The 9,748-nt window shown below is 32.4% G+C and overlaps 1 long non-coding RNA gene across 2 annotated transcripts; it reads right to left on the minus strand.

Moving 5' to 3' along the window:
- Positions 1–3,520: 3,520 nt before the first annotated feature.
- LOC141678938 (uncharacterized) lies at positions 3,521–7,193 on the minus strand. 2 transcript variants are annotated; one of them, XR_012557964.1, is made up of 4 exons: positions 6,940–7,193; positions 5,025–5,094; positions 3,889–3,988; positions 3,521–3,678 (listed from the first exon to the last, which is right to left on the minus strand). It is a non-coding gene; the product is annotated as an uncharacterized LOC141678938 (long non-coding RNA). The 2 variants fall into 2 exon arrangements; XR_012557963.1 differs by having other exon boundaries at positions 3,521–3,988.
- Positions 7,194–9,748: the final 2,555 nt, after the last annotated feature.

Genomic DNA, 9,748 nt, shown 5'->3' on the forward strand with positions numbered 1-9,748 from the left:
CAAGTAAGTTCCACATGTAGAGACCTAAGACATATCGACAAGTCAATTCAAGTGCAAGTATTTAGAGACCTCGAGAAGTCAAGTATACCTATAGAGAACTTAGAGATCTCGATAAGTCATTATACTTATCGAGGTGTCACTGCTCTATAGATCAAACTGGAGATCTCGATATACTTTTCAAGTATATAATGCAGACAAGTTAAAGATCCAAGATTATCAATCAACAAACAATTCAATCACTGAATTGAAATGTCTACAAAAGCAGCTTGAAGAGTACAAGATCAAGGGCAAAGATTAACTGACAAAGGAAGGTCATAGATCTACAAGATATGGAAAGATTTGCTAATCCAGAAATGGAAAGTATTAGTGACATCTTAGAAAAAGGGGTTAGTACATCTTATTATATATCATGTAAACCAGTGCGTTACTAATCTATAAAGTAAACACTGGTCCTTTGTTAGTAAAGCAACAAACAGATCTAGATTTTCTTGTACTTTCTCAAGATAGAAGTTGAGTTCTTTACTTACAAAGAAGCCAGAAATTTGTATCAAGACATACTTAATTTTAATACAAAGTTAAGTGAGTTTTGAAAATACAGTGTTTGTTGTGCATGCTTCATTAATTCTGTTTAAATAAAATATCTCTAAAAATTAGACTGTTTTGTTCACCATATCCAAAATAGTTTTAAGAAAGCTTAAAAATCAAGAAAACACATTCACTCCCCACGTGTTGTATTGATTACCCAACATACTTCAGTTGACTTCTGAACACGACCATTGTGACATTTCATTGTTACCTCACCAATATCAGCAACCTTTACTCTTTAACTGTTCGGTATAGTTACCATCTTTTCCTCACACTATTTATAGGATGAGAACCACTCCCTCCTAGAACATATGTGATGAGAACATCCCGAGTCAATCACCCATTTATCTTTTGATCCCTTCTCTTCTTGAACCAAAAGAACATCTTCATCAGTTTCTACAAGCGAAACACTACCCCCTCCTCGAATTTTCTTCAACTCTCTCAAGTCTTCTCCTACCTTTGGACATATAAATTATATATAACCCAATTCCTCACAATAAAAATACCTGATATTAGGATTATGTTTCTTAACATACTTCATTTCCGTGTCACGCGCATGTACCATAAATGTACGTCCATCAGATGTGCACTCGATTCTTGTTTCATCAATATTTCGGCCTCCAGAAGAAAAACAATAGTCTCATACAAATCTAACTTCATTTTCCCAACCAATAAAGAAGTCATCACGGTATTATACTTTTTCGGTGAAGACACTAGTAGAAGAACAACTTTGTCCTCATCCTTCAATTTTTCATCCAAATTATTCAGCTAGTTGATTAATCCATTAAAATAATTCAGATGATCTCTTAGATCTCCGTCTTCTTCCATATTGAGCCCGAACAATCTTTATGGAGAAACAACTTGTTGGCCAAAGACTTTGAGTGATAAGTCTTCGTTAACTTCTCCCACAAATTCTTGAGATTATCCTCTTCAAGAAACATCATACTTAATTTCCGGTGCAAGGGCTAACCGGATCAGTGATGTTGCACGTAACTTCATGTCTCCCCACTTTGTATCATCAATTTCATAGGCTTCTTCCCTCCGAGATCGCATACAACCCTCGTTGAATTAACAGATCTTTCACCTGATTTGCCATAAAATAAAATTATTTCTTCCATTAAAAAATTCAATCTCAAATCCCCCAACCTTCTCCATCATGAACCTTGGCTCTTGATACCACTTTTTAAGGGGAATATTCATAAATATATAACTAAAAAACAATACAAAACACACACACAAAATATATAACACAGAAAAACCCACGTCCCAACTTGTATTATTAATCCAAATAATTATCAATAATACAATCAATCTCACCAAACGGTATTCACTCAAGCAATACCTAAGTCAAATAATACTCAAGCATACATCAAAATAATAACATGACTATATATATATAGGCATCACAAACTTGACCACCAAGACTAATAATATAATTCCATTATAATAACAATTGTCTACCCATACAATTATTACCCTACCCAATTATGATAATAATTGTCTACCCATACAATTATAAACCAATCCAATTATGCTTTATATCACCAAGCCCATACTACCTATTGGGTTTAACCCCAACACATGTCAAGAAATTAATTCAGTTCATGGCAGGTTTGAATAAGGAATATGATTAGGTTAAAACTAATTTGTTTAGTATGGATCCTTTGCCAAATGTGAACAAGGCTTATAATATCTTGTTGTAAATTAAGAAACAGAACTCCGTAGCTCACAATGTTGGTAATGCCTCTAAGATCAGTGCTTTTATGGCTTCTAGACTTTCCAATCTGCTTCTAAGTTTCAATTTCAGAGAAAAGATTATAAAGATCTGAAGAAACTGAAGTATGAACTATTTTGTGACTATTGCAAAGTGAAAGTTCATACTAAGGACCAATGCTTTAAGTTGGTGGGATATCCAGATTGGTATATTAACCTAAAAATCAAGAAAACTCAGAAAATGGCTGCTAATGTTTCTGTGAATTCACAAGTCTCTTCTGGTTTACTTGGTTTTTCTAGAATGCAACATCAAGATGGTGATTCTCATACTTCAAAAGGAATGGTTATTGATAAAAAAAATGGTGAATGCAGTTTATCAAAAGATTTTAAAGATGATGCAGAACCAATCTTCTACTTCTACTTCTCAGTCATCTCCCTTGGATTTTCAGTCCTCTGTGAACTTTGTAAATACCATTTCTGCATTCAATGTGAATTTATCTCAAACTCATTCTCAATATAGAATAGTTGGATTATTGATATTGGGGAAAGTGAACATATGGCTTAAAATTGAATATTTTTGATACTACTCACAAATTATCACATCCTCTTAACATAGCTCTTCCTGATGAAACTCTAAAATCAGTTGACACCATTGGTTCTGTCATTTTGACACTTTATATTACTCGTAATAATGTACTTTATGTTCCATAATTTAATCATAACCTTTTATCCACTACACCATATATGACCTATTATAACGGTAAAAAAAGTGTTGTTGAAGGCCAAAAAGTATGGTTGTAGGTTAAAAAATGGGCTATGGTTACATTTTTCTGAAAAATCAGTTTGTCACCAATTTGGGCGTCATCTTAGGGGTCTATGGTTACAGTTTTGAATTTTAGGTTACATTGTCGAAAGTGTAACCATAGAGGGTTTATTGCTACACTTTCCCGTTTATGGTAACATCTGTAGTCCTGTAACCATAGACCTATAGTCACACCATTATAGTTTTTGTTACACCAATTTGGTGTTACCACTGTTTTAAAATTAATGAATATATTTTTCAATTTCATATTTTTTAAAAACTAATATCTACAATTTGCAAGCATATCTATCGATATTTTATATATTAAAGGAAACAAATAACAAATGTACTATTTTCCAATAAAACACTTATAACATAACAAAAACATAAATTCATGGTCCAAGCCGTCTAAACTTCCACCAAAAATCTAATACAAAAATCAAATAGCTAAATAACTATACAAGAAGTACTTCTAAGACTCTTGTATTTACATTCCAAGATCACCACGAGCAACCATAAATAAGTCAGCCTCACGCAAGATATCTCCGAGAACTTAATTACTCCCTCCAGATTCTAACCTTTAAGAGATTGAATTACGGAAAATGATTAAGAAAAGTATAGTAGCCAGCTCACTGGAACAAAGCAATATGTATATGACCAAAGTTCCAAAACTTACCCCTGATTCAACTTTAGATACATATTAGAGCTAGTTACACGATGATCCAATTAATAAAAAAGTATTCTCATATTTATAAAAATAGTTAGGCATAAAAAACATAAGTATTTACTTCTGAAGAAGCTCTATAAATGATTTAAGAACAGTAGAACTGTTCCTTTAGTCTTCTCAACATCATCCATTATACTTCTGAAGTTCATACCTCTTCAGTCCTGCACCAAGATCATTGAGTTAGTATTCATGTAGAATGAGTCAACGATATTAGAAACAAGAACACGTTTTATACTTCAGAATATATAATGATAGTTAACACATAGAAATAAGATCCTCAATAAAAAATAATTATAATAAAATAGTAGAATAAAAGAGAATGGAAACTCATTTATAAAACATGAAACATTCAACTTGATCATGCCCATTTATCCATTAATGCCTATTTATCTTTGCAAATAGATCACCTTCTTGTTCGTTAAATATAATAAAAATTTAACATTTAAAGCAACTGCAGGACCTCTTTGGTTTGTTCTTGGTTTTAATATTAGGTTGAATAATAACAATAATTTTACATTTGGCATCTCAAAGCCAAGAAGCTCAATCTCCCACTAACCATGAGCACCTTCGGGAACATGTGTCAGGTTCACCTGGACAATGGAACTTACAAGCCCTTCTTCTGAGCTAAATTCTAGTGGCTGACCAACATTATCAAATTTTGTGTCATAAAATTATGTTCTTTCTTCATCAAGAAGCATGCCCTTGTAATGCACACATAGAAGACTATCATGAAGAGGGCAATCCATTGGAAATTCACCAGGACATTTAACATATTTAGAGGAGAGGAGACAAAACTTCAGATGCTTAGCTGTAATGTATGCAACATAGCAGAATTATGACAATTGCCACAGATAACATTCAAGTAATCAAGTATATATAAAAAACATCAGCAAGCAAAAAATATGACCATTTTGAAAGAATAAAGCATCAAAATTTAGAAATGCAAATTGTGCACCCTAATTACATGCATGGAGGACCCATCACCATCTATAACTCGGTGGAATACCAACATCTTGAATAAATATTTGCACAAATATATAATTAATTGAAAAAAATAGGTTTTAGACAAGTCATCATACTATTTATCAATTTATCTATCCAAACCTCAACTTAAAAAGAAAGAAAATACTGCTTCGTATTTATAAAAAAACAATAACTTAGCTGATATTTAGAAAGAATCGATAAAGTCAAACTCACCCCCGAATTCCGATCTTGTAGACTCAACAATAACTCCATCCGGTGTGTAAATCGTACAATGATATATAACCTGCATATAACCATATAAAATTTGCTCAAAGAACATTCAAAATAATATTTTAATTGAACAACTTCAAATCTATATACCCGAGCTAGTTTATAACAAAACACAATCACTTAATAACAACATTAACTAAAAATCAATGCATTAATCAACTTCCATACTTAATACACAAATTATCAACAACAACGATAAAAACTAGACACAACACAACAACATTGACTTAAAAGCAATGCACTAATTATTTAACAAACACTAAAATGAAAAATTATTTCCCAAAATTATTTAAAAGAAAGAAAAAAGTTATCAAAATGGGGTGCATAGACTATTCATATGTTTATAACTTGTGAAGCTCAAGTTCCACAACACCATTCATAAAAATTCTACATGAATAAACAATATCTTATATGGATTTATAAAACTAATCACATACATTATCTTTATTAAAAGAGGTGATTCCTAATTAAACTATTAATACCTAATTCATGTAAATCCTTCTCAATTCCCTTAAACCTGTCAATTCACCCCTTAAAAATGTTACTATGTATATGAATTGTTCTCAGTAGTGACATTGTATTCTTTCCATTTCTCTATTATCAATTTCAACGTCATGAATGGTAGCATCATGAGAAGAGCAAATGTATCTTCCCTGTGATGTAGGATGCTCATACAAGAATATATGAGACCCACAAAGATCATCCAAGTGCACGTACTGATATTGATTTATAATGGAGTAATGGGCTTCATTTCCTGTGTTACATGTATCCCAGAAAGTAAGCAAATCGATTCTGCGGGATTTTGAAAATTGAAGTCTGGATTATAATTCTAGTAAATACCAGTGATCGGTTATAGTGTTATAATCAGGCTAGGAGGAAAGGTTGGAGTGATAAATGGACCTACTACTAAAGTTGGTATTATGTTGATGAACTCTATGTTATCCATGCTGCCTTCTCGGCTAATGCTTTTGGCACAAAATATATCTAAAATATATTTATGACAAGTAGTTTCAGTTAAGGTAACGAATTAATAATAGTAGTCGCAGGAGTTCTGAGAACACTATATACAAACCCATGCAGTCATCTTTTTAGAGTAGATAAATCTGACAATCACCTTATTAAATAGATTAAACATTCAGTGAAAAGTGTTTAATTTCATTGACGAGTGCTTTGCTTAACAACTTTTAGTAGCAACTAGCAGTGAGTTTGAAATTTCATACTATGGTGGTCCTCATACTGACCATATTCACATACAACATGTAATTAAACACTACAAAACTATACCGTAAATTAGTAGTACATCATGGTAACCCTAGATTGACTGAAAACATGGATACATGGCACCAACTAAAACTGATTGCATCAGCAAATCATCAGTTCACCGTAATTTCCGCATCGATATGCACTACAAGAAAAATTACTCATTGTAAACTAAAAACAATCAAACAAATCTATATGCATATCATAATAAGAATTTAACAATCCAACACAACAACTAATTATCATAAAAGCTGATTTACTAATGAAACTACACAAAATAACATATATAATCACACACATATCTCATAACACTACACAAAAGACATCTACACAGAAGGCCTTAGAAGTGTTGTATCAATAAGATCCAACCTGTTACTGGCACCAATGATAAACATCCATAAATTACCGAGATTAGAAGATTTAAGAAATAACAATTAGAATTTTGATAACAATTAAGCTAGTACAATCTTTAACCTGGCTAGAATCACTCAGACCACCAATCTTTGCAAGCATCTACTAACAAATAAATAGATAAAAACATTAAAAAACAAATAAACACAAAAAAACCCTAATTAAAAGCCCCAATTCAGAAAAATACCTTTAAATCAAACCCAAATTTAGAAACCCGATTGTAGACCAAGAGGACCTGATAGCACTGAAGCACTAAATCGATTGTGTTAGAATCGATTGAGAAACAAGAAGACTCGAGCAAATCTGATTACAGTGAAGCCCCAAATTGAATCTTTGTGAATCGATTTAATTCAAAGACCCGATTGAAGAACATCAGATATTGAACAACTCAGACAACCTATTGTAGTGAAGTTATTGACTGAAATTGGAGAGAGACAGATGTGAGAGAGTTGTGTGAGAAATGTGACCGATTTAGTTTTATCTAAATTTTTAATAAATTTCATTTCCCCGCCCTTGTTTTTCTAATTATTTGGATTCCCCCGCTTATATTTTATATGTAGCCGCTTGATATTTTAGTTTTTGGTTACATTTTTTTAATACTAACGGTAACATCAATTATGGTATAAACATACATGCCTCATTTTCTCTATAGTTACACTAAATGAGATCAATGATTATAATGAAAAAATTGTAACCATAGATAGCCAAAAATAATTTAAGAGTCCTATGGTTACACTTTAGCTGGTTACACTGAAGAAAATCGTTACAACGGGCCATATATGGTGTAGTGATCGGTTGGAAGACTTTTAGATCAAAATCATTTGACTGTAAAATTTGAACAAAATTGTTGTTCATTTCGAGACCTTACAACTAATGAGGTCAAAGTTGTTGGACAAAGGCTTGGAGGTCTTTATAAGTTCAACAACGAGGCTTGTTTTTCATCTACAATAGATAATTCTCGACAAGTTGTAGCTTGTCATTCTACATGTAATATTTCTTTAGATGTAATCCATGCCAGACTTGGTCATGTTTTTTTTTTCAAAACTCAAACATTTATCTTCTTACTCTGTTCCAAAAATATTGGATGATAATACTTGTGAAGCCTGTGTCTTGGGTAAACACCATAAGTTGCCCTTTTCTGTATCAAATTCTGCTAGTTCTGAATGTTTTGAATTAATTCACATTGACTTATGGGGGCTGTATCAATCCCCTGCATTATCAGGTGCTAGATATTTGATTGTTCTAGAACTACTTGGACTCATTTGGTTCATACCAAAATCCAAGTTCCTGTTATAGTGGCTGCATTTTTGAATTATGTTACGAATCACTTTAATGTTTCTGTTAAATACATCAGAAGTGACAACGGTACAGAAATAGTTCAAGATACTTGTAGACAACTTTTTGCTTCTAAAGACATTATTCATCATAAATCTATTCCGGGAGTACCTCAACAAAATGGTAGAGTAGAACAAAAACATAGGCAATTGTTGGATACAGCTAGGGCTCTTAAGTTTCATGCTAATCTTCCTACTAAGTTTTTGGGAGAGTGTTTGTTGACAGCCACTTATTTGATTAACCAAATTCCTAGTTCTGTTTTATCTTGGCAAACTCCTTTTCAAGTCTTCATGCATAAACCACCATATTATGATCATTTATGAATTATGGGTTATGCAGTAGTTAAATCTCATGATAAATTAGCTCCTCGGACTAAAGAGTACAATTTTTTGGGATATTCGTATGCTCAAAAGGTTTATAAATTGTATGATTTGGATACACATCATATTTTTTTAGTAGGGATGTCTTGTTTCAAGAACATGTTTTTCCTTTTAAACAAACTACCGAGATTACCAAAACTAAAGAAGTTAATGGTTCATTTTCATTGTTTAATCCTTCATTTTCTCCCGCACTAAATGTGATATTCCTTGTTTTTCTGGTACTCTTTCACACCCTGTGTCTAATACTAATGATGCTTCTGGTACTCATTTAACCGATGATCATATATCGGTTTCCACTTTTGATGTTCCAATTGGTACATTACATTCTACTTCTCATGATACCCCTTCTAGCTCCAGTCCTCATTCACCAGAACCTTCTATTGTACCTGTCATAAAATCTACTAGGCACATGATTGTTCTTAAAAATTTTGATGATTTTGTTTTATCAAAATTAACTTCTCAAATTTCTAAAGGCTTTAATATTGTCATAGCTGATCCTGCAACTTTTAGTGATACAACTTATACAGCTAGTCTTGCTAATGCCATTTCTTATCCTAAACCAAGGTCTTATGTGATGGCTAAAAATGATAAGAATTGGGTTGATGTTATGAATTTGGAACTTGACGTTTTAGAAAAGAATCATACTTGGGATCTTATAGTTGTACCACCTGGAAAAAAAAGTTATAGGCTCAAAGTGGGTGTTCAAATATAAGTTTAATCATGTTGGAACTTTACAAAGATGTAAAGCCCGACTTGTTGCTAGAGGGGATAAGCAAATTAAAGGAAAAAACTTTAAATATACGTATAGTCCTGTTGCCAATTTTACTACAGTCGGGGTAATTGTAGCTCTTATTGCTGCGAAGAATTGGCATTTATACCAATTAGATATCAACAACGCATTCTTGCATGGTTATTTTGATGAAGAAATCTATATGCAACCTCCTTTAGGTTATGCAAAAGCTACAAAAGGTTTGGTTTGTAAATTGAGACGCTCTATATATGGTTTAAGGCAGTCAGCTAGGCTCTGGAACATTGAACTGCAAGATCATTTCCTTAAATTGGGTTATACTCAATCTACACATGATTATTCTATGTTTACTAGATCACTAATGGGACTTTTACTGTTGTAGTCGCATATGTGGATGATTTATTGCTGGTGATTCTTTGCCTGAAGTTGATGCCCTCAAACAATCTTTACATGCTACCTTCACTATTAAAGATTTAGGACCTCTAAAATATTTTGTAGGCATTGAAGTTTTGAGATCAACTTCTGGAATTATT

Source organism: Apium graveolens, chromosome 8 (genome assembly GCF_009905375.1).
Source record: "Apium graveolens cultivar Ventura chromosome 8, ASM990537v1, whole genome shotgun sequence".
Taxonomy (NCBI): Eukaryota; Viridiplantae; Streptophyta; class Magnoliopsida; order Apiales; family Apiaceae; genus Apium; species Apium graveolens.